The sequence below is a fragment of the Centrocercus urophasianus genome, unplaced genomic scaffold, assembly GCF_019232065.1.
Source record: "Centrocercus urophasianus isolate 14NV4802_14NV808 unplaced genomic scaffold, USGS_Curo_1.0 seq_18, whole genome shotgun sequence".
Taxonomy (NCBI): Eukaryota; Metazoa; Chordata; class Aves; order Galliformes; family Phasianidae; genus Centrocercus; species Centrocercus urophasianus.
The window spans coordinates 4,835-27,034 of record NW_024884733.1 but is presented as its reverse complement, the minus strand read 5'-3'; the positions used below and the strand labels follow the sequence as shown (position 1 = coordinate 27,034).

General features: G+C 46.8%; 2 long non-coding RNA genes across 2 annotated transcripts; both read left to right on the top strand.

Moving 5' to 3' along the window:
- The first annotated feature begins 5,062 nt into the window (after positions 1-5,062).
- On the top strand, positions 5,063-5,776 carry LOC122160901. Its single transcript, XR_006168991.1, has 2 exons — positions 5,063-5,160; positions 5,588-5,776. It is a non-coding gene; the product is annotated as an uncharacterized LOC122160901 (long non-coding RNA).
- Positions 5,777-11,739: 5,963 nt separating this feature from the next.
- LOC122161016 lies at positions 11,740-16,616 on the top strand. The gene is made up of 3 exons (XR_006169034.1): positions 11,740-11,868; positions 12,842-12,955; positions 13,882-16,616. It is a non-coding gene; the product is annotated as an uncharacterized LOC122161016 (long non-coding RNA).
- Positions 16,617-22,200: the final 5,584 nt, after the last annotated feature.

Below are 22,200 nucleotides of genomic sequence, written 5' to 3'. Positions count from 1 at the left end.
CGCCGGGTATATAGATAAAATAAGAAAAAAGAAAGGAAGAAATAAGAAAAAGAACCTCCTCTCCCTCCTATAAATTGGAGCGAGACAGGTGGAATCCCTATGGGAAAAGATCAAGGGAAGGGCTGACAGGGCAGACATCCTGGTGGGTGTCTGTTGCAGATCGCCAAACCAGGATGAAGAAAGATGAGGAGTTCTGTGAGCAGCTGGCAGGAGCTGTGTGCCAGCTGTGTGATTGCCAGCCCTTGTCCTCACAGGGGACTTCAACTTCGTGACATATGCTGGGAACACAGCATGCAGCATCTGATGCACAGACTCAGATGTGAACAATCCAAATCATTTATTACAAGTTCTCACATCACTTATATTCCTTCACAAGTTTTCTTTCTCTGGCTTTCACACCCACCTTTCCATGCCAGCAGAGCATTCTACAAACACTCCTTAGCCGCTCATGTGGGCACTTATCCAATCAGAGCCATCAGACGTTCTTTCTTCTTCCAGAGGTCTCTTTGGTTCTCATGCCTTGCTCCATGGCTGTAGCTCTGAGCAGTATTTCTTGTATTCCGGCAGTGCACTGGTCCATCCAGGCCCTGTGCTGGACATTCCAGCTTCGGATTGCTGCCTCACATCTCTGCCCCACATCCCAGCCCCAAATCCCTGCCCCATAAGTGCCCCACATCCCAGCCCCAAATCCCTTCCCCACATTCCCGCCTCATAACAACAAATCCCTGCCCTACATTCCTGACCCACATCCCAGCCCCACATCCCTGCAAAACATCCCAGCCCCAAATCCCAGTCCCATATCTGTGCCCCACATCCCTGCCCCACATCCAAGCCCAACATCCCATTCTGAAATCTTTGCCCCACATCCCTGCGCCACATCCCCACCATTCATCCTATCCTCACATCCCAGCCCCATAAAATCCGCAAATCCCAGATTCACATTCCTGACCCAATCTCTGCCCCAATACCTGTAAATGCCCCACATCCCAGCCCCCAATCCATATCCCATCCTCAAATCTCAGCCCCAAATAACTGCTCCTATTCTGGTATTTCTTGGAGAAAATATCACATATTTGGGATCAAACAGGTATTTCTAGGAGAGAATGCCATATATTTGGGAGAAAACAGTTATTTTTGAGAGAAAACGTCATATCTTTGGGAGAAAACTGGGTGAAAAAGTTACAGATTTGGGAGAAAAAACATTTCTGGGAGAGAGTTTCACATATTTTTAGGAGAAAGCTTGTATTTCTGGAAGAAAATGACAAATGTTTTGGAAAAGCATGTTTTTCTGCAAGAAACTGTCATACTTCTTATGTGAAACTGGTATCTTTTGGTGGAAAAGTCATATATTTGGGAGAAATCAGGTATTTCTTGCAGAAAATGACATATTTCAGTAAGAAAATGACATATTTCTTGGAGAAAATGAGTATTTCTGGGAGAAAATATAATATATTTTGCAAAAAAACCTGGTATTTGTGGGAGAAAATGTCACAATATTGGGAAAAAATGTGATATTTAGGATTGAAAAGTAGTATTTCTGAGAGAAAATGCCATCTATTTGGGGGAAAAAATGGTATTGTTTGGAGAAAGTACCTTCTTTTCGGACTGAAAACTGGTATTCTTAGAGAAAATGTCTTTGTTTCATGAGAAAATTGATATTTCTTGGAGAAAATGTTGTGTATTTGAGAGAAACCTGGTATTTCTGCGAGACAATGTCTCATTTTTGTGAGAAATCTGGTATTTCATTTTAGGGATATTCGGGAGAAAACTGGTATTGTTTGGAGAAAATGCTGTCTTTTTGAAGGAAAACTGATACTGCTTGGAGAACATGTGCTATTCTTGTGAGAAAACTGGTATTTCTTGGAGAACATGTCTTATTTTTGTGAGAAACCTGGCATTTCTTTGAGAAAATGTCTCATACTTGTGAGAAATCCGGTGTTTCTTTTTAGGGATATTTGGGAGAAAACAGGGATTTCCTGGAGAAAATGCCTTCTTTTTGTGAGAAAACTGATATTTCTTTGAGAAAATGTCATATATTTGAAGAAAAGTGGGTATTTCTGGGAGAAAATGTTATAAGTAGGGGAAAAAACCTGGTATTTTTGAGTGAAAGTGTAGTCTTTTTGGTCCGAAAACAGGTATTCTTGGAGAAAATGCCTTAGTTTGGAGTTCACCCAGCAGGCTTTGCCCAAAGCAGAATGACCTGTGGGCACAGAGTCCACCAGGTGGAAGTGACCATAGCTGGACACAGCAGCAGCTTGAGCAGCACTCTTGAGGGAAATCCTCGCTGTGAACAAAGGCCCAGAAAAAGAGAGCAGCTTGTCCCTGGGTTCACAAAGTAAGGTTGTGTCAACGCTTTACGGGCTGGTTCGGCCCGGTTCCGTGACCAGCAGGGCGGAAGGATCTGCAGATCCGCGCCACCAGAAAAGGGAAACAGGGGACCCCAAAGTACTTGAGAACAACAGCAATAATCTGAGGTGGAACAAATGATTTACTAAATATAGTATTAGCAAAATACAATGAGAGAGAGAGAGAGAGTCTGTCTGGATGGTAGATAGACCTCACCACAATGCTAAGGTGAGAAGTGCAGTCCAGTTGAGTGACTGAAGAAAAGCAGACTGCGAAGTGCAGATGGCGAAGAGCAGGCGGCGAAGAGCAGGCAAAGAAGAAGAAGGTCAGGTGACCTTGCACAGAGTTATATCTCCTTGCTGACCGCAAAGCCTCCTGGGGAAATGTAGTTCTCGTTGGACGAACATTCGGCAGAAGTCAACCCCCCCCCAGTGCATTACATGATGTTATGGTGTGGAATAGTGATGACCAAAAATCATAAAACCATGACAGGTTGCCCTTTCTGATCTGTTACCTCTCAGGTGGTGCCTACAGCTGTGTGATTGCTCTGCAGGAAGTGCTGATGTTCTGCATTTAACCTTATCGTTCACCTTGTTTTAAAGCTTACAGGCAACCTTAATTTCTACAGCCCTGTGCTTTGTGCCACAAGAACTCTCCAGTTTCTCCCCGTGATGTGAGACTGTAATGTGTCTACTCTACGCCAGGCTCTTCTCCTTTCATTTTAAAGTAGGAAAATTCATTTCTGGGCCAGGAGAAGAAGAAATGCAACAATCTTCCCTGCACTGCTCAGTTTGCCTGAGTTGCCAAGTGCTCCTCATTTTTCTTGTACCTTTCAATTCCAAGTACGCATTTTCCCAAAAGCAAAAGAATTCAGAAGTAACCACGTACAGTTAAGTAAGCGACTTCAGTATTTATTTCTGATTGTGGCAATTACGTCAGTTCAGAAGTCACAATTTATGGTGCCTGCTTTAATTCTGACAAAGGTTGCAGTTGCAGCTGACTTCCCAAGGCTGCAGTATGTGGTGATGGCACAGCCTCAGGCTTCTGCATTTGTGCTAATGCCACATTTCCTTTCTCTGTCTCACAGGTCAGCTGGTGCTAGAAGTGGACGGCATCCAGTGTGAATGAAGGTCAGAGTAGGAGCAGCTGCTGATGGAAGGAAGGAAGTGCAGGCTAACGGACCAGTGGAGGCAGCAGTGATGCTGGGGGGCACTTGCAGAAGAACACAAGGAGCTCCTCAGCAGGAAAGCCACAGCAGTGGCAGCGGGCGGCCCAGTAGATGAAGATCGGCCCCGTGCAGTTCCTGGTGCAGCGGGAGATAGACATGACCATAGCCGACCAATATGGCTACCTGTAACCCTGCGCTCTTCGCCAGCCCCGCAGCATAAGGCAGTGTTCCAGGGGAACTGCCAGTGGCCCCATCCCTCCCCTCCAGAACCCAGCCATCTTCTGGAGTCATCATGGCAGTGGGATGAGACGTCATCTGGGCCATCAACCATTGTGGATGGGAATTTTAGGATTATTGTCATTGCTGTTACTCATTGTTTTCCATGATACATTATTAAAAGCTTTGTGTTCCCTTTGCCACATCTCTGCCTGCAGTCATTTGTGCCATATCTCAGCCCCCCAGCTCCCCATGCCCTCTGGGGCAGGATGGGGCTTAGCTGCCCTTAGCTGCCACCAGCAGCCCCAGCCCTCCTCTTTCCCTGCAGTCCTTTGTGCAGCGGGATGCAGAGGGCTTTTCACACAGCTCTCCTGCGCTGCCCATGAATTGCTGTGGGGATGGGCAGCAGGCATGGACAGATGGAGGGGAATCATCCTGGCTCACTGTGGCCAGAAGAGACTCCAGCAGGGGCAGTTCCCATGGAGAGGTGAAGCAGGGGCGGCTGGGCCTGCTGTGCAGATAGGCATAAAGATACCTCCCACACCACAGCCCTTCTGCCCCCACACTGTTTGGCTCCTGCCAGTTTTGTCTTCAGACAGGGACCCAACCAACTCTGTACACACAGCAGGATTTGCCATCTGGCGGCTGATCACCAGTGCTGCCCCATAGGGCTCAGTGCTGGGGCCACTTCTATTGAACACATTTATCAATGATCTTGATGAGGGGATTAAGGGCATCCTCAGTGCATTCACAGTTGGCACAAGGCTGGGAGGGAGAGCTGACCTGCCGAAGGGAAAGGCGCTGCAGAGGGACCTGCACAGACCAGATCGATTGTATGGTTGGGTTGTGGTTGGATTTAATGATCTTGAAGCTCTTTTCCAACCTGAGTGATTCCACGGTTCTATGATTCCGTATCCATTTCAAGTCCATCCCATATCCAAAGTCCATCTCATGTATATCCCAATTCCTGATATCCCATCCGATATCCATACCCCCACAGCCCACATCCCAATCACACATTCCACACCCCAATCCCACATCCTATATCCCACATCCCAATCCCAATTCCAAATCTCATTCCCAGTCCCTCATCCCAAGCCCATCATCACCCACCTGTCAATCTCAATCCCTCATCTCAATTGCATTCCCATATTCCCGATCCCAATCCCATCCCCTATGGCAACAGAGAACATCCCGAGGCTGCCCGTCCCCAATCGCCGCTCCGCCCCGCCCCCGGCCTCTCATTGGTTAGAGGAACTTCCGGTCAGTTCGTGCCTCTCACTGGTCAGCAGCAGTTCCGGCCCGCCTCCATTCTCTTATTGGTCAGCAGTAGCGCCTCCTGCTCCGATTGGCTGAGAAGACAACGACAAAAAGAGAGGAGCGTGGAGCTGAAGAAGATTTCTCTGAGAGCTGCCGCTGCGCGTGCACAGGTGAGTCCTTGGTGAGCGCAAGACACGGCTCTTGCTGTGCTCAGTGCCTCCGTCTGTCAGACATGAAAGTTATTGCAGAGTCCCAGGGCAAGCAATGTAATAGAAAAACACCCAGCTGTGTGTTTGAGGAAATCAGTTGTCAGTGAGAGCTGCCCAGGAGAGCTTGGATGCCTTCCTCCAGAAGGGTTTTGCTGTGATAAAGAGCCTTGCCATGTCGGGCACTGTGACTTTAGAAACCTCGTTCCCCCAGCAGAGCATGAATCTTACCATAGGCAGCTGTTCTGGGAAGTAATGTCAGCGACCTGAATGTCAGGAACATGCTGTTCCACATGGGGCCGTTCTGGAAGGTTTACTGATCAGACTTTCTTAATGAGATCTCCCTAGATTGTTTCTGTCCTATTTCTATACTTGTTTTCTTTCTTTCCAGTGATCCGCAATGAACAGCCTTGTGGAGATTATGCAGAAGCTGCAGCTGAAGGACTGAGAGGAAGAGCAGCAGAAGGCAGCAGCTGCAGTGCGTGGTGTTACAGGGCAGTGTTCTGAATGCCGCCCTACTTGGCACTCCAAATTTGGTTGTGGTCAATAAAAAATAGTCGCAATTAGAGACTGACAAAGAGCACACGGCCTGATTTGTCCAGTGGCATTCCATGAGCTACTGCACGACTACCGGTCCAGAGTAGAAACTATGCAGCTTCAGACCACCAAGCTGCCATCCTGGCACTGTTTTTGTTGAAGGCAGTGCTCCAAGTGCTCCTGCTGTTGCTGACACCTGACGTTGCCCAGGGAGGACCTGACCGCTGCACTCCGCTCCACTTCCTGTGCCACACACACATTTACAGCCCACCACCCTTCCACCTGCCATGCAAACACACCATCACATCTTGAACACTTCAGCCACACTGCTTTCCTCCTCCTCCCCTCACCAGTTCCCATTCCTGCTTCCGCTTCTTGTGTCTCCCTCTCCCTCTTTGTTGCTTTTACCCCAAAACCTCCGGTTTGCACGAGGCTTTGCATCACTTCCTTTGTACACAAGCCCCCATTACTGTGCCCCTTGTTGCACCCCTCTTTTGCAGTACCATTTAGTGATCCCCCCTACTAAAAGTACAATTAGCTCAGAAATCCAGATTGTTTTCAATTAGCATTTTTAATTAAAACACAACCTTGCAGCCAGTGCTGTGAATCTTTATCACTGGACTGTGAGATACTCCTGGCAGTGAATTCTCTCTCTGTAACATTGGTTTTGCAGCAGTCATTGTTAGCTTTGCCTCGACATCCCTCTGGGTTCTCTGTATGTGTCCCTTTCTGAAATTGTACTTCTCATTGGGAAACCCCCTCACAACCTTTCCTCTTTGCTTTTGTGTATGGAACACCTGTATTTTATCCTCCTTTATATGAACTTTATTACAACCTTTGGGCTGTAATACCTCTGACCATGAAAACACAACTTGCATTTTAAAGTGACACTACTGTATTTTGTACCAATCAGTGCTCCTTTGGTCTCTTAGGTAGGATAAGGGGAAGGGGAGCAGCGTGAAGCTGTGTGCATTCCCTACTGCAGGGCCGTGTGTAAGAGACTATTCTGTTAACTTCTGTGTCTCAAAGCTTGCTGGGGACAGAGATGGACTTGTTCAAGTCCAGACAAGTCCCGAGCAAGGACCGTGAAAACCTTTGTCTGGGGGAACGCAGATGGACAAGGCCAGGGGCAACGAGAGCGAGATGAACTGCAGCTAAATAGCTGTGAAGTGCTCCTTTGTGCGGACCTATCTCCGGATGATGGCCATCTCAGGGGGTACTCAATGACTCTTGCTCAAGGCCCATCCTTGTCACGTAGGCAGGAGAATAAGGAGGATAAAAGAGGAACTGAAAACCATGAGGATAGGTTTCTGACAACAGATTCCTCATGAAGAAGAACAGGGGTTTCTGACAGCAGATTCCTCATGAAGAAGAACGGAGGTTTCTGGCAACAGATTCCTCATGAAGAAGAGAGAGAGGAATTCCTGAAGATAGAAGGATTCCTGAAGATTGAGGGGATTCCTGCATACTGTTGAACTCTCCTGAGCCTGCTGCCTGACCGCTGTTGCTGCTTCAAGAATTGGCTCCTCGACTTCCTCGTCTACCTGCCTGCTGCCCAAGGCCGGCCACGCTGCTGCTCCCCGTCTTCTGCTGCATTCTGCCCAGGACCTTCAAACACCTTGCAACGGGACCGCTGCTGGATCCTGCTGGTGACTCTCCCCGCTTTACGCAACTCCTGCTTCTTTTCCATCTTTTCTATCGCACTCCTTCCCTTCCCCATCTCCCTGATTAGGTCTTAGTAATAAATTGGATGGAACAACATATGAACCGTTGTTTCTTAATCTCACACCGGGTATACAGATATTAAAGAACCTCATCTCCCTCCTATAAATTGGAGCGAGACACCGTGCTGGTGGTGGAGGGTTGGTTTGCTTTTTCTTGGCAGGGTGGGAAGGAGTTCTGGGTTAGAGGAGCATCCTGATGCCACATGTGGGATCAGCAGCTCTGCCAGAGGAGGAGGTGAGGCTGCACACTGAGCTGCAGGAGAGGAAGGGGAGGAGGTCCCGGTGTGGCTTTGCACAATGCTCTGCAGCACTGGGCAGCTCGTTCCTGGCTCAGCAGTGGGATCGGATGAGGAGCAGGGGAGCCGGAAATCTGAGGGTGGAGGGCACTGCCAAACACAGTTGGTGCTTCTCTGTGCAGTCTTGCCTTCCAGGAGGAACCCAGAGCTTCCCGGTTTGTTTCTGCTCCTGTAGCATTTGTACGCAGTGTGAGCATAAGGTTCTACTTCCTTATTCTCCTTTTGGAAGATCCTCTGCAGCCACAGACATGTGATACAGGCACCTGCCCTTTTTTTTTGCTGTTTTGTTTTTGTTTTTTAATCAGGACACATCATGCCTGTTGTGTTTACCGTACATTACGGGTTTGTTTTTCAAGCAGGCTTCAAGCAGTATGCAAGATGCTCACCGTATGGAGTTAGCAATAGCTGTTAATTAAGTGTGCTCAAACTCTTTTTAAAGCTGCTATCATGTCCAATTTAGTCTGTGCTCAAACTGTTTTTAAAGCTGTTATCATGTCCAATTTAGTCTGAAACTAAGCTGTTTGCAAAAGCAAAACTAGTTTATGCGTGCTATGGTTCTTTCTCAGAAATCATTTTCCTTCCAAGGCTGCCTTTTTCACCTTAGAAGAAAAAGAGAGAGATGGCAAGGAATGAAAGGCAGGTGAAGTCAGCTGTACAAAATTCTTAGCAGGAAAACAAAGACCTGAAGAGCATTGCCCTGATTCTGCTGCCCAACACAGATGGATAAGCTCCTTCATTAAGTCCAGCTTTTACTGCAGAGGTGGCAGGCATCTGTGCTGTTGTTTGTCTGCAGTCAGGAATGTCACGCTGCCTTTTTGTAAAGACCCATTTACTCTTTCACAAAAGAGTATCAATTTTTGATACTTGTTCTGCAAGCTGGGGAAGAATAGCTTACAGAATGCTAACTGCTGCAGAGGACAGGTTGGAAGACAGCTGCTCCACACGCCCATCGTGCCACAGCAGCTCCTTGCTGGATGTGCCTGGGATAACTGCTTGGCTCCTGACAGCAATCCCCTCACAATGGGGAGGAAAGCAGCACCTGCACAGCTGGTTTTATGAGCACTAAACAAGCACAACTAAAATGCTCAAGGGAGTCTGTCTTAAAGCACAGTCACAGAATGTGTTTGTTATACTGAAGACTAAAGGCATCAGGGAGAAGATAGATAAAACTCCTCACTGGCCCACACTTCAGGATTTGTGGTATGTTTTTCTGCAAAAAATCACAGTTGCTGTTTTTAAATTTGGAAATAGACAGTAAAATATACATGGAAAGGGTTAAGAAGTCAGAGTCTCCGTAGCTACAGAAAGATGTTGGATGCCTTCTTTCTGTGGGCATTTTGTGGAAAAGTGACTTGAGTAGCTTAAATGTCTGCCTTCTGGCACAAAAGCAAAATGGAGCCAGGAATGTAATCTTACTTCCATAATAGCGTCAGAAGGAAACATTCTGAGACTTCTTGTAGGGGTGCCCATGTGCTGTCTCTCAAAAACTACTCAGGAGAAAGACACGAGAGGGGTGTGCTCTGCCAGCTCCAGATCCTGAGTTAACACGAGACCTGTTTAGGAAAGACAGGGGTGAACTGAAGATGTTACGCACAGGCTTGAACGCTAGAAGGAGGTACAAGCACACTGAAAGCATGAACTCTATGCTGCTGAAAAACAGTGTTTCAAAAGCTGCCAGGGCTATGACTTCCATTTCTGAGGGCTCCTAGGATTGTGCTGCAATTTGCATTTGGCCACAGAGGATGGATTTCCCAGGCTGACACAAACCTTAGAAACTCGGTCTCTTTCAAACAGCTGAGGATGTTTCCATTCTTATAGCTCAGCCCTGAAGTCTTGCTGGTTAATTTCCTCTAAACTATGCAAAGCAAGATGCAGTGCAGGTGAGCAAACATTCCACATCTGTACAGCGCTGCATCTAAGGGACAGCTTTTATTTAGCTGGCAAGTGTAACTGCTTCCTGAGGAACTGTAAAGCCATCAAAGGCATTCCAAACCATCTCTTACTTTACATTAACACATCACTGGCCTCATCTCACTGCTATGTTTAATTTCTAGAGCCAACAGGTCTGTCCAGCAGCTCTGCTTAGAGGAGAACCAAAATTTGTTTCAGACACGTGTCCTGAAATCTGGAAATCCCTGATGTTTCCAAGTGCAGGCAGTACAGGCAAAGACAGATGTCAGATGGCTTTATACACCTTGTGTCTGCCTGCCTAACCGGGAAGGAACAGCATGGTTGTGTGGCTAAACTGAGCCCATCGGGGAAATGTATGTTAGTTGAGTCCTCAGAGTCCAAAGCGAGTGGGAATTCGCTACAACACTTCAGGCACAATTAGGGTAACTTAATTTCAGCAAGTTTTTAATTAGCAATAATGGAAAAAAAAAACAACACCCAAACAATTATGACAGGTGCTGCAATAGAAACTCCTCTTCACTTTTCAGATGGAAAGCCAATGACTGTGTGCAATTTCTCCTGTAAAAGTGTGGGACCTTCTTCCACTTCAATGTCTCTGCTGTCTGACACAACGGGAGAGCTGCTGTGGCCTCGTGTCCATGCCTGTGCCTCCTCCAGGGTGAGTAGCTTTGTGGGAGGAGAAGACACCCACAGGGTCTTGGACCATAATAAAGAACTGCATCCTGTAAAGGAAAAGCACAGATAAGAGGGACGATTAGCAAGCAGTACACAGTCATCACAGATCTGAGGGAGGTGCTCTATTTTTCTAAGTTTTGGCTATCCTAGCCACTGGAAGATGATGTCAAAACAACCATTTTGTCACAGGTATGTTTATGGCAAAGGACAGACATACTCATAAGTGAGAGCAGCTTACTGTATTTAAGCAAGTAAATAAAACTCCTAACTAGTGGAGACAGGTCAGTCAGAAACCTTCACTGCCATACTTGTATCAAGCTTCATCTGCATGCACAGTATTGTGATGGTAGTGAGAGTTTTCTTCTTAAGAGGTCTGGGTTTGGTCACTCCCAGGATTCAGCAACAGGAAACGCTGCACACGACTGCAGCAGCTACAACCCAGCGTGCAGGTGGACACGGAGAACTGAATCTAGCTGTGTCTTGCTCTCAGCCTGCTTTCAGCCTGTGCTTGTTTTTGGAGACAAACATTTAGATTTCTACCAAAGTAGCTGACAGTGCCAGCTGCTAGGATCTCTGAAGCCTCTCAGTGTAGAGCAGTGCAGGTGAGCACGAGGAGTCTGCTCTAAGAGCTGTCCCTATTTGTCCTTTGTGTGGTCAGAGGGGCTGCCTTGCCAGAGCAGTATTGCCACGCTTAGCTGATTCTCTGTGACATTCCCTGACCCTCCTGCTTGAGGGGAAGCAGACGATGTGAACGTCTGAATCATTAAACAGCTAGCCAAGGTGATATGCTCCATTCTACAGCCTGGATCATCGTTTGGCCCAGGCGCTTTGCATGTTGATCTATGCCTGACAGAGCTCAGCCTGCTGTGGGCTGCTCCTGTTCAGCCAAGCTAACCCCTGCATCCTGCTGACATAAAAACTGCCTTCCAGTAGGAACAAAAGCTGCACTTACAGCAACTGTGCTATCCAAAGAAGAGCAACGGTTGTATAAAATGGGAAGCAGCAAATATTCTGGAAAAGCAGCTATCTATATTCCACCAGTGGCAATAACTGCAGTGACTGCAAATCTCATTGGAAGGTTGGGGTATCAAAGCAGATGGAACAAATTTAGTGCAAATAGTGGAATAATAATTGCTTGTGCTCTTCACACTTATTCACCTAGCATGCAGAGGAAACTTTCTTCCTGTTGCAACTCTGTTTGTTTCCACTAAATCAGGTACACTCACGGTCTTAGCAGTTACTCAAGAAAAGCTGTAGCTTCCAGAGCTGGGCACAAACATGTTGCACCTAATTCTTCATCCCAGAGCCACAAATCAGCAGCGCAGGCAGAGAACTGGGCAATAGGCATAAGGCCTGTGCAGTGCCGGTCGCGCGGTCACGTGGTCGGCGGCGGGCCGCGGGGGCGGCGCGGTGCCGAGTTTGTCCGCTCCTCCTGGCCGTGTCATGCGTTCGTGGGGTCCGGGGCCTCCCTGGGTCGGTGCCACTTACGTACGGCATAGTGACGGAGGGCCAGGATCAGCAGCAGCGGGGTGAGCGGGGCCGGTGGGCATGGGCGGGGCGGGAGAGCTCTCGAGGGTGGGAGTGGCGAGAGCTGGGAGTGGGAGGGGGGAGCGAGCATCCTCCGAACGGCGTTCTGTTTCGCAGTTCTTGTCCTCAGCCTGATTTCTCTCTCCTTTCCCTGGCCGAATTCCGTGCCACGTTACGCGTCCTCCAGGGGGAGGTTGGAGCTGATGGGCAGCCGGTGGCTGGGGGCTGTGCGGGGTTCTTGTGCCACTGATGCTGCAGCAGCGTGTCCTCCGTGCTCCCTTCGCTGAGATGTGCTGTGTGTGCTCTGTGGCTGTGCTGAGGCTGCACGTAAGATATCATGGTTGGTGTCTGCAGATTCGTGAAAGAAATTTACACTTGCATTCCGAAGACGGTGCTCTCCTCTCTTTCCCCCTCCTCCCCTCCCCCTCTCCTGATTGATGTAGAAATGCAAAAGTCTGAGAAGGAACTGGATTTCAATTCATGCTGCTTTTTTTTTTTTTTTTTCCCCCTTACTCTTTTCTCCCATACGTCACCATGTGCACATAATCTGCTAATTGTACTTTCAACGGTGATTATTTTTCTTATGATCCTAACACTGTGAATTTCTCAGTGGTTGCTGAGATGAAGGTAATCATAAATACAGGTTTTACCATTATTGTATCGAGGAACAGAAAATGTCCAATAGCTAATCACATTCTGCTGCAAAAAAAGAAAGCATAGTCTCTTTTTAAAAAAGCAAGAGACAGAGTGCTTCCCCCCAAAAAAAGGGAAACATACCCAAACGTTTATGCTGAGTTAACACGCTGAGAATGAAGAGTGGCAGCTTTGCTTCTTCCCTTCACTACTTGTTTTGGTTTGAAGTACAGAGGAAAGGATGTGTGAGCCATGCTGGAGCAGTGTGCCTGCCTGCATAGTGTGGCAGTGAGCAATGCAAAGAATTTTATAACGTCTTTATAATGTCTGTCTTCTTTCTAGGTGGCACTGAGTTATCTGAGATGCGCTATGGAAATGATGAGAATGACTTCTGAGGCTGTGAGCGGTGGCTGATGAGAGAAGCTAAAGAGAGGAACCTCAAAATTGAACTGACTGGTAAATCCAAGCCTTAGGGTTTATATGCTCTTTGTTCTAACAAACACTGACCCTTAATTACTTTAAGGGACCGATGTTTTTATGTTGCACTAGACAAGGCAGGGAAGCTCTAGGACTTAGTATGCTTGCATTGATGCTACTCTCAGACTGTTTCTGCTTTTCTGTAGCAGCATAACATCCTCGGCAATGGCTTCCCAATAATCTTCTCATGTCAAACGATGTTAATGCTTAGACCTGATCTCAGTGGTGAATATAAATGATTTATGGTTAGGGCTGCATTTCTGAGTTTTCACTGTCTGCAGTGAAGCTTCTCAAGTTACGGTTCCCATCCCACTGAGAAAGTCTGCCCTTTGTGTTGCACTGTGGGAAGGTACATACAATGTCCATCTCTTCTGGACTGTTTCCCTTCCTGCTGCTGACTGTTTCAGTCAGTGTCACTCTTGCACTCTGGTAACGCGTTGATGCTTGAGAAATGAACCTTGGAGGGGGTGAGATGGGAGGTGTGTGTCCGATACGAGTTTTTGCCTTGCTGTGCTTTTATAGTAGAATATAAGTTCTGTATGAGAAGTATTTAAGTAACGTCTTGTTTTCGTGTTGTGACTGACATTCTGTATGGCTATGTCTTGAAGTGAAATCATGGAGAAAAGCATTGTCTGCAAGCTGTAGAGACGACGTTAATAGCATATAACGTGTGAAGAGGCCAAGCGTTGTAGAGAGCTCTCACAGCATGGGTGTTCTTTTCAGTAAGGCTGCAGGCTGCAGGCAGAAGGATGAGAGAAATAAGCACCTTGAATTTTCATACAGATTATTTCCCTGGAGGGCTGATGAAAAAGTTCAGTAACGATGGTGAAATATTTATTTATGTGTATGCGCTACTACTTTGTATATCAACAGATACTGACTTCTGTTTACTTTTTTCTTTATAGATATGCAATGAAGGGACATTTCATGGCAAATGCATGAAAGTATGTCTGTTTTCCTTCTTAAAAGTGAAATGTGCTTCTGAAGTTCCCTTGTTATCACATGTGCTTTGCTTGTCTGATTTTTCTGTAGAGAAGAGACCTTCATCCTGTGACTACTTTGCTTCCTGACCTCTCATGGTAGCTGCAGGCATGAAGCACTAACAGGAACACAGGGTCCTTAGACTTTTTTTTTTAAATCTTTTATTTTATTTACTAAGCTTTTATTTTGAACTTCATAAGTCAGTGTATACTAAGGAGGGCATTTTAAAGGAAGCTGCAATTGAACCGTACGAACTCATCTTCTTACTGGTTGGAAAACAGCTTATTTTGTAAGTCAGAGATCCAGAATTCTTTCAGATTCTCAAGTGTTCCAGTGGATATGATGCCCTTTAATTATTGATGTACAGCTGCAGGCTTTCATTACATGGTCTGATTTACTTTTTCCATAAAGTAAGAGCTCAGTATTTTAACTGTGCAAAAGTCAATACCTAGTTTAGAACATGAATTGGAAAGAGACAGTATTTCACATCGGGTAACACTGTGCTGTCACTGTTTCCTTCCCTGCAACCCCTGTTTGGAAGCTCACTTCAAGTTATGTTATGCTGAAATGGAATCTTAATATAAGTTCTACTATATTCATTATTCATGTCCTTGTTGCTGCTTTGAGGCTAAGAAGGAAATGCATTTCTTCTCAAAAGAAGGTAAGGGCTAAGCTGAGAGTGAAGAAAACTGCTGATTCTTTTTTTCCTCTCCACGCACAACTTGGCAGAAATTGGATCCCTTCTGCTTAAAATCAGTCAGTCAGCAGCTATTAGAAAAGTTCTTTTAGTTTTTGTATGCTGTACACCTTGTGTACAGTTGTGTCATTTGGCCGTGGCAGCATCTGCAGCTATTTCATTCAGTGATTAGTTTTAGCAGAATAATACAGAAAATGGTGTACAACAGTTAAATGTGACGTGACATTAGGAGGGAAAAACCCTTTGTAACTTCAGTGTCCTTCACAAGGCTGGCATAGATAACATTTTGCTTGCTCCAGGGAGTGCTCTCTTCTGAAACACTTTATCTTCATTTGTATGTAAGGCGGCGTGATACACTTGTAGTCTGTTAAACTGATCTGTGGTCAGAGTTTATAGCAGGACAGGTAAGCAGGAATTTTATAAAGAAACTTCCTTAGGCACTGAGCTAATAAACTCTGATCACCTGCAAGAGGCTTTCTGAGAAATAGCAATTATAATATGGTGTTGCATAACTAATTTTTCTGTGGTTGTTTTGTTCCTGATTTGCCTACAGTAGGCAGGACTTGGCACTTCAGCGAGTTTATAGTGCTTTAGGAAACATGCATTACATACTTTAATTACATAGACACGTTTTACATATGGACTTGTATTACTCACTTCCACCACTCTGTTTTCAGAGAAACTGGTGAGATCCAGAAGCTCACTAGATCTCTGTACTTTTTTGTTACAATAATGTCTGGATTCTCAGTTCCCATTTAGTTGTGATGGCAGTGCAGTGTTTGGGAAGCATGCAGCCAGCTGACTTGTTCTTCTCGATCTGGGTTTTGTCTCACGGTGGTCGTGTTTTTACCTTTGTATAATCAGTAGTCTTCATTAGGGAGGAAGTCTTGTGAAGGAAATGTTGGTCACTGACAGTGAGTTGCTCTGCAGCTCTTGCAGCCCACCCAGCATGCCTTTTGCAGCTCAGCTTGTTGCCAAGGCGTTCAAAAAGAGCCAAGTTGGGTGCTAAGTCGTAAATGAAGCTGCATGTTTCAGTTGGGACCTTGTGCTGTATCTTGCTGTTGATAATAAATATTGAAAGCTTGGCCTAAGGCAGTACAAGACTGTGCTGCTTCTCCTTTAGCGTGTTAAGGTTACAGGTCACCAAGGGCAATATCAGAATGAAGCTTTGCTTTAGCAAGCTGTGGTGGTGGCCCCGCACGGCCTCCTGCACGATCCGCCTCCTGCCTTTCCTGTTGGCCATACCTGCCTATTCCGTCATTTCGTTGGCTGCCGCCGCCGCCTGTTATAAGCATGCCCCGCCTCCGACCCTTCTTCCGGGAGAGGCCCGCCCGCCCCTTCGCCTCTGCGGAGCCAATTGGCTGCCCTGGCCGTCACTTAAAGCTTGGGCGGAGGGGCAATTAGGCGAAAGAGGTTACGTGGGGGGTGTCTGCTCCGCGCGTGCGCGGTCCGAGTGAGGTGAGTCGGGGTAACAGGCGTGCGGAGGCGTGACGCCACCCGGTGCGACGGACAGCAGCTAGGGTGTGCGTCACGTGACGAGGGGAGCCGGCTGTACGGGGCTGAGGAAACACAGGTCCTCGCAGGGCTGGGCGGTGGGTCTGGCGCGTTATTGGGGCGCGGGAGTCACGCAGGGCCAGGAAGGGAATCCAAGGCGTCCTGCTGGAGCTGCGGGTGCAGGACGTGTTCTGGGGGCTCCGTGGGGCTGGGAAGGGGGTGGAGAAGGCACGGGGGCCGGGGGGTCACGGACCTGTTTTGCGGGGTATTCCCCTGGGACTTGGGAGAAGGGGCAGCGGTCTCCGTGCCTGATGGGGCCGTTCTTCCCCCGAATTCCACCTCCTCCCTTTTGTTCCCCTCTCGCAGACCGTGGCCTCTCCTCTTTACCTCACGCTGGTGCGGGGCGAGGCCTCGGAGATGACTCAGAGTCGGAGCCGGGGGGGAGCGCGGCCGGGAACCCCACAGCGGGGCTGAGGGTTCCGGGGGGAGGCGTCGGAGACCGAGGAGGTGGAGGAGGATAGTGCGGCCCAAGTGCCGCTGCCAGGGGTGTCCCTGGGGGGCCCCTCACTGCTGCAGCAGTGGCTGGGGATGGGCGAGGGGTGGCTGTGGGGCGCGATGGCTGAGGTGCTGGGACGTGGTTTCAGTGCAGCTGCGCAGCTGCTGGAAGGCCTGGGGGGGCCTCTGGGCTGAGCCCGAGCTGGGGCAGTTGCTACCACGCGCTGCCTGTGCCTGATGCGCCGTGACCTGCGCGCCGTGTCTGCCGCCGTGGCCACCATCACCGCTGCCACCTGCTGCCTGACATCCGCGGGGAGCTGTGAGAGGGGAACGCCAGCGGAGTGGTGTTGGCAGCCACAGGGAGCTCCTGGCGTCGTCGTTGCAGTGTTGCTGTCACTGACCTCCAGCACCGTGTCCGATGGACTTGGGGGTTGTGGTTGTCGCTGATGGCGTTCTCACTGTCACTGCGTTTCCAGTGCTGTGTCCCCTTGAGCTGATGCTGCCATCGGCTGTGCCCCTGTGCTCAGTCTTAGGGGAGTGGTTTTGTGAAGAGCACAGTGGGATTGCTTTCATAAAGATTCTGGACCTCAGTTTCCTGCCCAAATCCAAATTAGAATGAAAAACAGTATTAAGATTCATCTTTTGAGAAAGAACCTCTGAGCACTTGTAGCTGGCAGTGCTTTGATATTCTAGTTAACTAGAATAAAGCTGGGTGATGCTGACTGATAGCATCAGTTGTGAGCATGCTCTACAGAAAGCTTCCTTTTGTGGGAGTGAGGAAACAAAATGTGTGGGGTTATTATGGGGTTACTGGAGTCTAGGATTCTAGAGTCTGAGGATTGTATGAGGATGCTACGAGGACACTAGCTCCTGTGAGTACAAGTTCTGTTATTTCAGATCCTGTGATTGTTTCCCAGTTCTAGATTCTTTGATTCTGTGATGATTCTGGGCTTCAAATGTGTGGTGATTCTGATTCCTCGCTAAAAGTAGAGACTCCCAGATTTGTAGCTACACAATACAATTCATTTCCATATCCACCCCTTTGCATACCGTGTGGCATAGTTCTGAGTGCCTGACGCAAACCCAAGCAAAATCAATTTCTGTAGGTTATTAAAAAAAATAATAATGAAAATAAAATCTTTGCTGTTGTTTCTGCTCCCTGTTCCATTTATTTACATTCTGCCTTACTTCGTATGTAACAGATAATACCTTTTTTCCCTTTCATCCTTGATGGCTCCTGATGGTCCCTTGTTTCTCAATTATAATGGGCTCTCAGTGTCGTGAGCCCATTTATATAAGAATTTGGGAGTGGCTTTCACTCCATGAATCTTGTAATAGTTAGTGTCCCTAGTTGCTATCATGCGGACTTCACCAATTTATAACAGATACAGCTACAATATATACTTCTAAGGGGGAAGCAGGAACGTATTTGTTGATGAGCATAGATATGCTGTAGTAGATATAACAGTGACTTAACAAGACTGGAGATGGCTGGATGCACTTGGTTATTTTCCACATAGAGGGCAAGGTTACACACACACCTAGAGGATGCTCTCCTGCTGTGTCATGAGGATCAGAGCCAAGCCCATTGCTGTGTGAACTCTTCAAACCACAGAGGTAAGGTTCCTCAGCACAGCTGGATCCACTCCTAGTCCTAGACGCGTTCAGGAGTTTGTGTCTCGGGGATCCTATGTGCACAAAGATATAACATATAATCTGTATAATGGACTATTTGCATGTGAGGAGGGAATTTATAATCATGCAGATGTTCAGCCACTGTTCTGTGGCAAATGGTTGGACTGTGCAGTCATCCCTGAGGCAATCTACAGAAAGTATCTTGTCACCTCTGCCATGTTCCTCTGCAGTTGGGATAGTGGAAAATGCACTAGCTAAATGAATTACAGCACACCCACTTCTGGAATGTTTCTGAACTTCTTATCTTAAAGCAATGGTTACCTGCTACAGCCGCTGTGAGAGGTGGGGTGTGCTTATTTAATTCCCTCCACGACCCATCACTTTTTGACAGGTCATATTGGATTGTTCCAAGCTGTAGTAGTTGACTTAAAACTCCTGCATCCAATAAATCATTAATTGTCCTGGATATCTCTTCATGCCCCCCCCCAGGGTCCTATATTGTTTCATTGTCACTACTTCAGTTGCAGAAGGAATCTGCACAGCAGGCATTTTTACTTTTCCCACTAAAATTGTCGGACCACTAATGCAATTCTTTATTCCAAATTGGTGCGGACTGCTGCAAAGATTCAAGGTGAGTCCTTTTGGAATACCTATCCCTATGATGTTTTCTGGGACAGGGACAATTGTGACAGGATACAGTTACTTTGAGAGGTTTCCTGTTTTCATTTCTATTTGTGTTTCACAGGTTGCATTTGTTTCCCTCCCAACCCTATTACTGGTTGTCCTTCAGATTTCTCGGGGTTCCCATATATTAAGGAGGCCTCTGCTCTGGGGTCATTTGAGGCTCTGCAGTTTTTTTGGAAAAACTGTGAGGACCAGTTTTTCCAAAATATCTCCTCCCAGGGATACAAATTGGAATATGGTTCCCAATCCTTCTCCCTCACAACAGCCAAACCACTCGCATCGGGTGCTCTGGAAATAGGTAAGACGTCCCATTGAGTGCAGTAGGTGGAATTGTTCCCTGGTCTTTTGCTTTAGAATTTGGCACCTTCCTGCTAGGGTTTATTTAACCTTCTGTGTTTATGTGTTCTCTGTAATTCAGGAAGTGGAAAACCATCAATCTTATCATGAGAAATCCTGTCTCTTAAGAAAGCTGTAAACAATTCTTTTGAAGAAATCCTATTTTCACTGCCTTTCTGCTCTTCCCTCTTGTCCATTCTGCCCTGCCATCTCCTTCTTTCCCCTCCCCCATCGGCTCTGCTCCTCTTACCTGTATCCTTTCTTCAGTTCTGCCCTCTTTGTCCTCCCCTCTCATTCATCACACTCCTGTTCTTCTGTCTTACAATTTCCTTTCAACTTTGTGGTAGGCTGCCAGGAGATTCTGTCAGCGGCCTGGAGCAGGGACAGCACAGGGACAGGGGACGGAAGGGCACAGGAGAGGGACAGGCAGAGACAGGGACAGGATAGGGAAAAATCTAGGGTAGGGTCAAGAGTTGGCTTGGCAGAAGCTGCTAGTGAGCTGTGTCTGCAGGGGCAGCACAAGTGCTGCTCTGCTCCTAGATTTGACAGAATGGAATGTAGGTTGGCACAGATGGCAGAGTTAACTGGGTCTGTCGTTTTCTGAAGATCTTCAATCAGTTCATGGAGTTGAAGCAATTCAAACATCTCCTTATTGCTCCTGAAAAAGATTTTGCATAAGAAAAGTTTGGTCACTGAAAATCAATGAGTTACAACAATATAGGAAAGACACTACAGAAAATGACTTACTGTATGAGGAAAAATTTGCATCACTTTGGGAGTTTTGTATAATTCTGTCTCCCAGCTGAAAGTTCTCAAGGGACAGAGAGAAAAATCTTGGCAGAAATCATCAGGTACTTTCACTTGAGTAAGTGCACCAAATAATGAAAACCTAAGGAAAGGGTGGGAGGGGATTTCCCCAATGAAAAGTACGAATTCAGAAATGGGAGACATTCATAAAACCCAGAATGATACCAAGGCAAGTGTAACAATGGCATGCTACAAAACCAGTGACAAAAAGAAAGAATTCACGTTCAGGAGTATTTCAAAGTCCAGTTAAAAAGATTCACGGCACTGGCTGTAAGATCATCTTTATTAAAAGCAACAATTAAAAACAATCTGGATTTCTGGGCTAACTTTTCTTTTAGTTTACTTCCAGTGACAGCTGTGATTCAAACCAGGGTATTTCACAGGAAAACACTGCTTTCCCAGAGTTCAGATTTGTTCCTAAGAAAACCCAACAAATCCCAGAGCTCTGTAAATAATGAACTCTAAGGGAATGTATGGGAACTGCTGAGTCACAGCCTGAACCTCCGATTGATCACCTGAGGCGAGCCATGAGTCAGCCAGAGGAGCACAGGTGAAGGCAATTCACCTATTTAAGAGCTGGCTACCAGAGGGGAAGGATCTCTTCTGGAGATCACCTCTCTTGGTGTTTTGTGGTGAGCCCAGCCGAAGGGTAAGCTCTTCCACTTATTGCCTTTTTGTTATCGTTGTCTACTTTGCCTAACTCTCTTGATAATATTGTGATTATAACATCTTGATATCTATTGATTATACACTTGGCGAGCCAGGCAGGCCGAATATACTAAAATTAACTTCATGTCTTTTCTTTGGAATTTCTATAAATGAGTCAAGGGGGAGAACAATACTCCTCTAGAGAAAATGATTCCAGGGTAGATCCCAGGATTTGAGGGATCACCCTATTATGAGTTAGCTGCTATCATTGAAAAATGGGGTCCCTTACGCGTTATGGGCAATATCTCCCCATATCGCATGGCGGACTATTTTCAAGGACTTGGCAAGGATGTCCTCATTACTAAAGAAAGACAACTGGCTGCCTCCATGGTGGCATGGCCATTATTAAGTGCCTTAAATCATGCGGATATAAGAAATAATACTTTAGAAACTGAAAATCAGCTTTTGAAAGACCTCATTGAAAAGCTGGAGCACGAACTTGGCGTTTTAACAGGGAAGAAGCCAATTCTACATATTCCCGTAGGCCAAATTCGTAACGTTTCAATAAATGATGACCAGACTCCTGAATCAACAGCCTTCGTTGATCAGGAGAACAAGAAATCCAAATCAGACCTTGAATGTCCAATTCTGACTGATCCACTGGAAGTCCGTCCTGTCATAACCCAGAAAACAAAAAAAGTACAGGACAGACTGGCAGGGGTGCTGCCTGATCAATGGCCCCCTGCCCAGACTCATTTACACCTAATGGCTCGGCCATACATGGCAACAGAATTGATGGACTTAGTACAGTGATTTCGGCAGAAGCCTAGAGAAAGTGTGCCGGCTTGGTTATTGAGACTATGGGATTCTGGGGCAGAAAGTGTCTTGGTGAATGGCCCAGAAATAGCTAAGTTGGCCACCATGACTGTCCATCCTGCTCTCAGACAGAGGTTATACGTGGGTAATCAATATCGTGATGAAAACCATTCTATACTAGAATGGTTAATGGCGGCCTGCCGTATGGTATGGCCGAATAAATCAGACATACCTTTACATACAGGCATGTGGTCCTCCATGGAGGACCTTCAAAATTATATCCGCGAACTGGGTGTAAGAGAGGCTATCTATGAAGATACATTTGATGGCCCTGATATGGTTAAATTTTCAGCAGGGATGAGAGATTTAATTTTACAGCAAGCTCCCTCCCATCTGTATGGCACCCTAGTCTCCATATTAAATCCCCTTGTAGCATCAGAAGCTGTAGTCCAGCAGGCTGCCCAGTTAGTTGCCAACTTGGGAGAAACAGAACGCCTATGGACTAGGCGCAGTATTTGGTTTTTGGAAGAAGCAGAGGTCCTGCCGGTAAATAAAACCAAAATGCCGGCTACTCGAGCTCCTCCATCGGGACCCATAAGGGTATCCCGAAAACAAATGTTTAATGATTTAA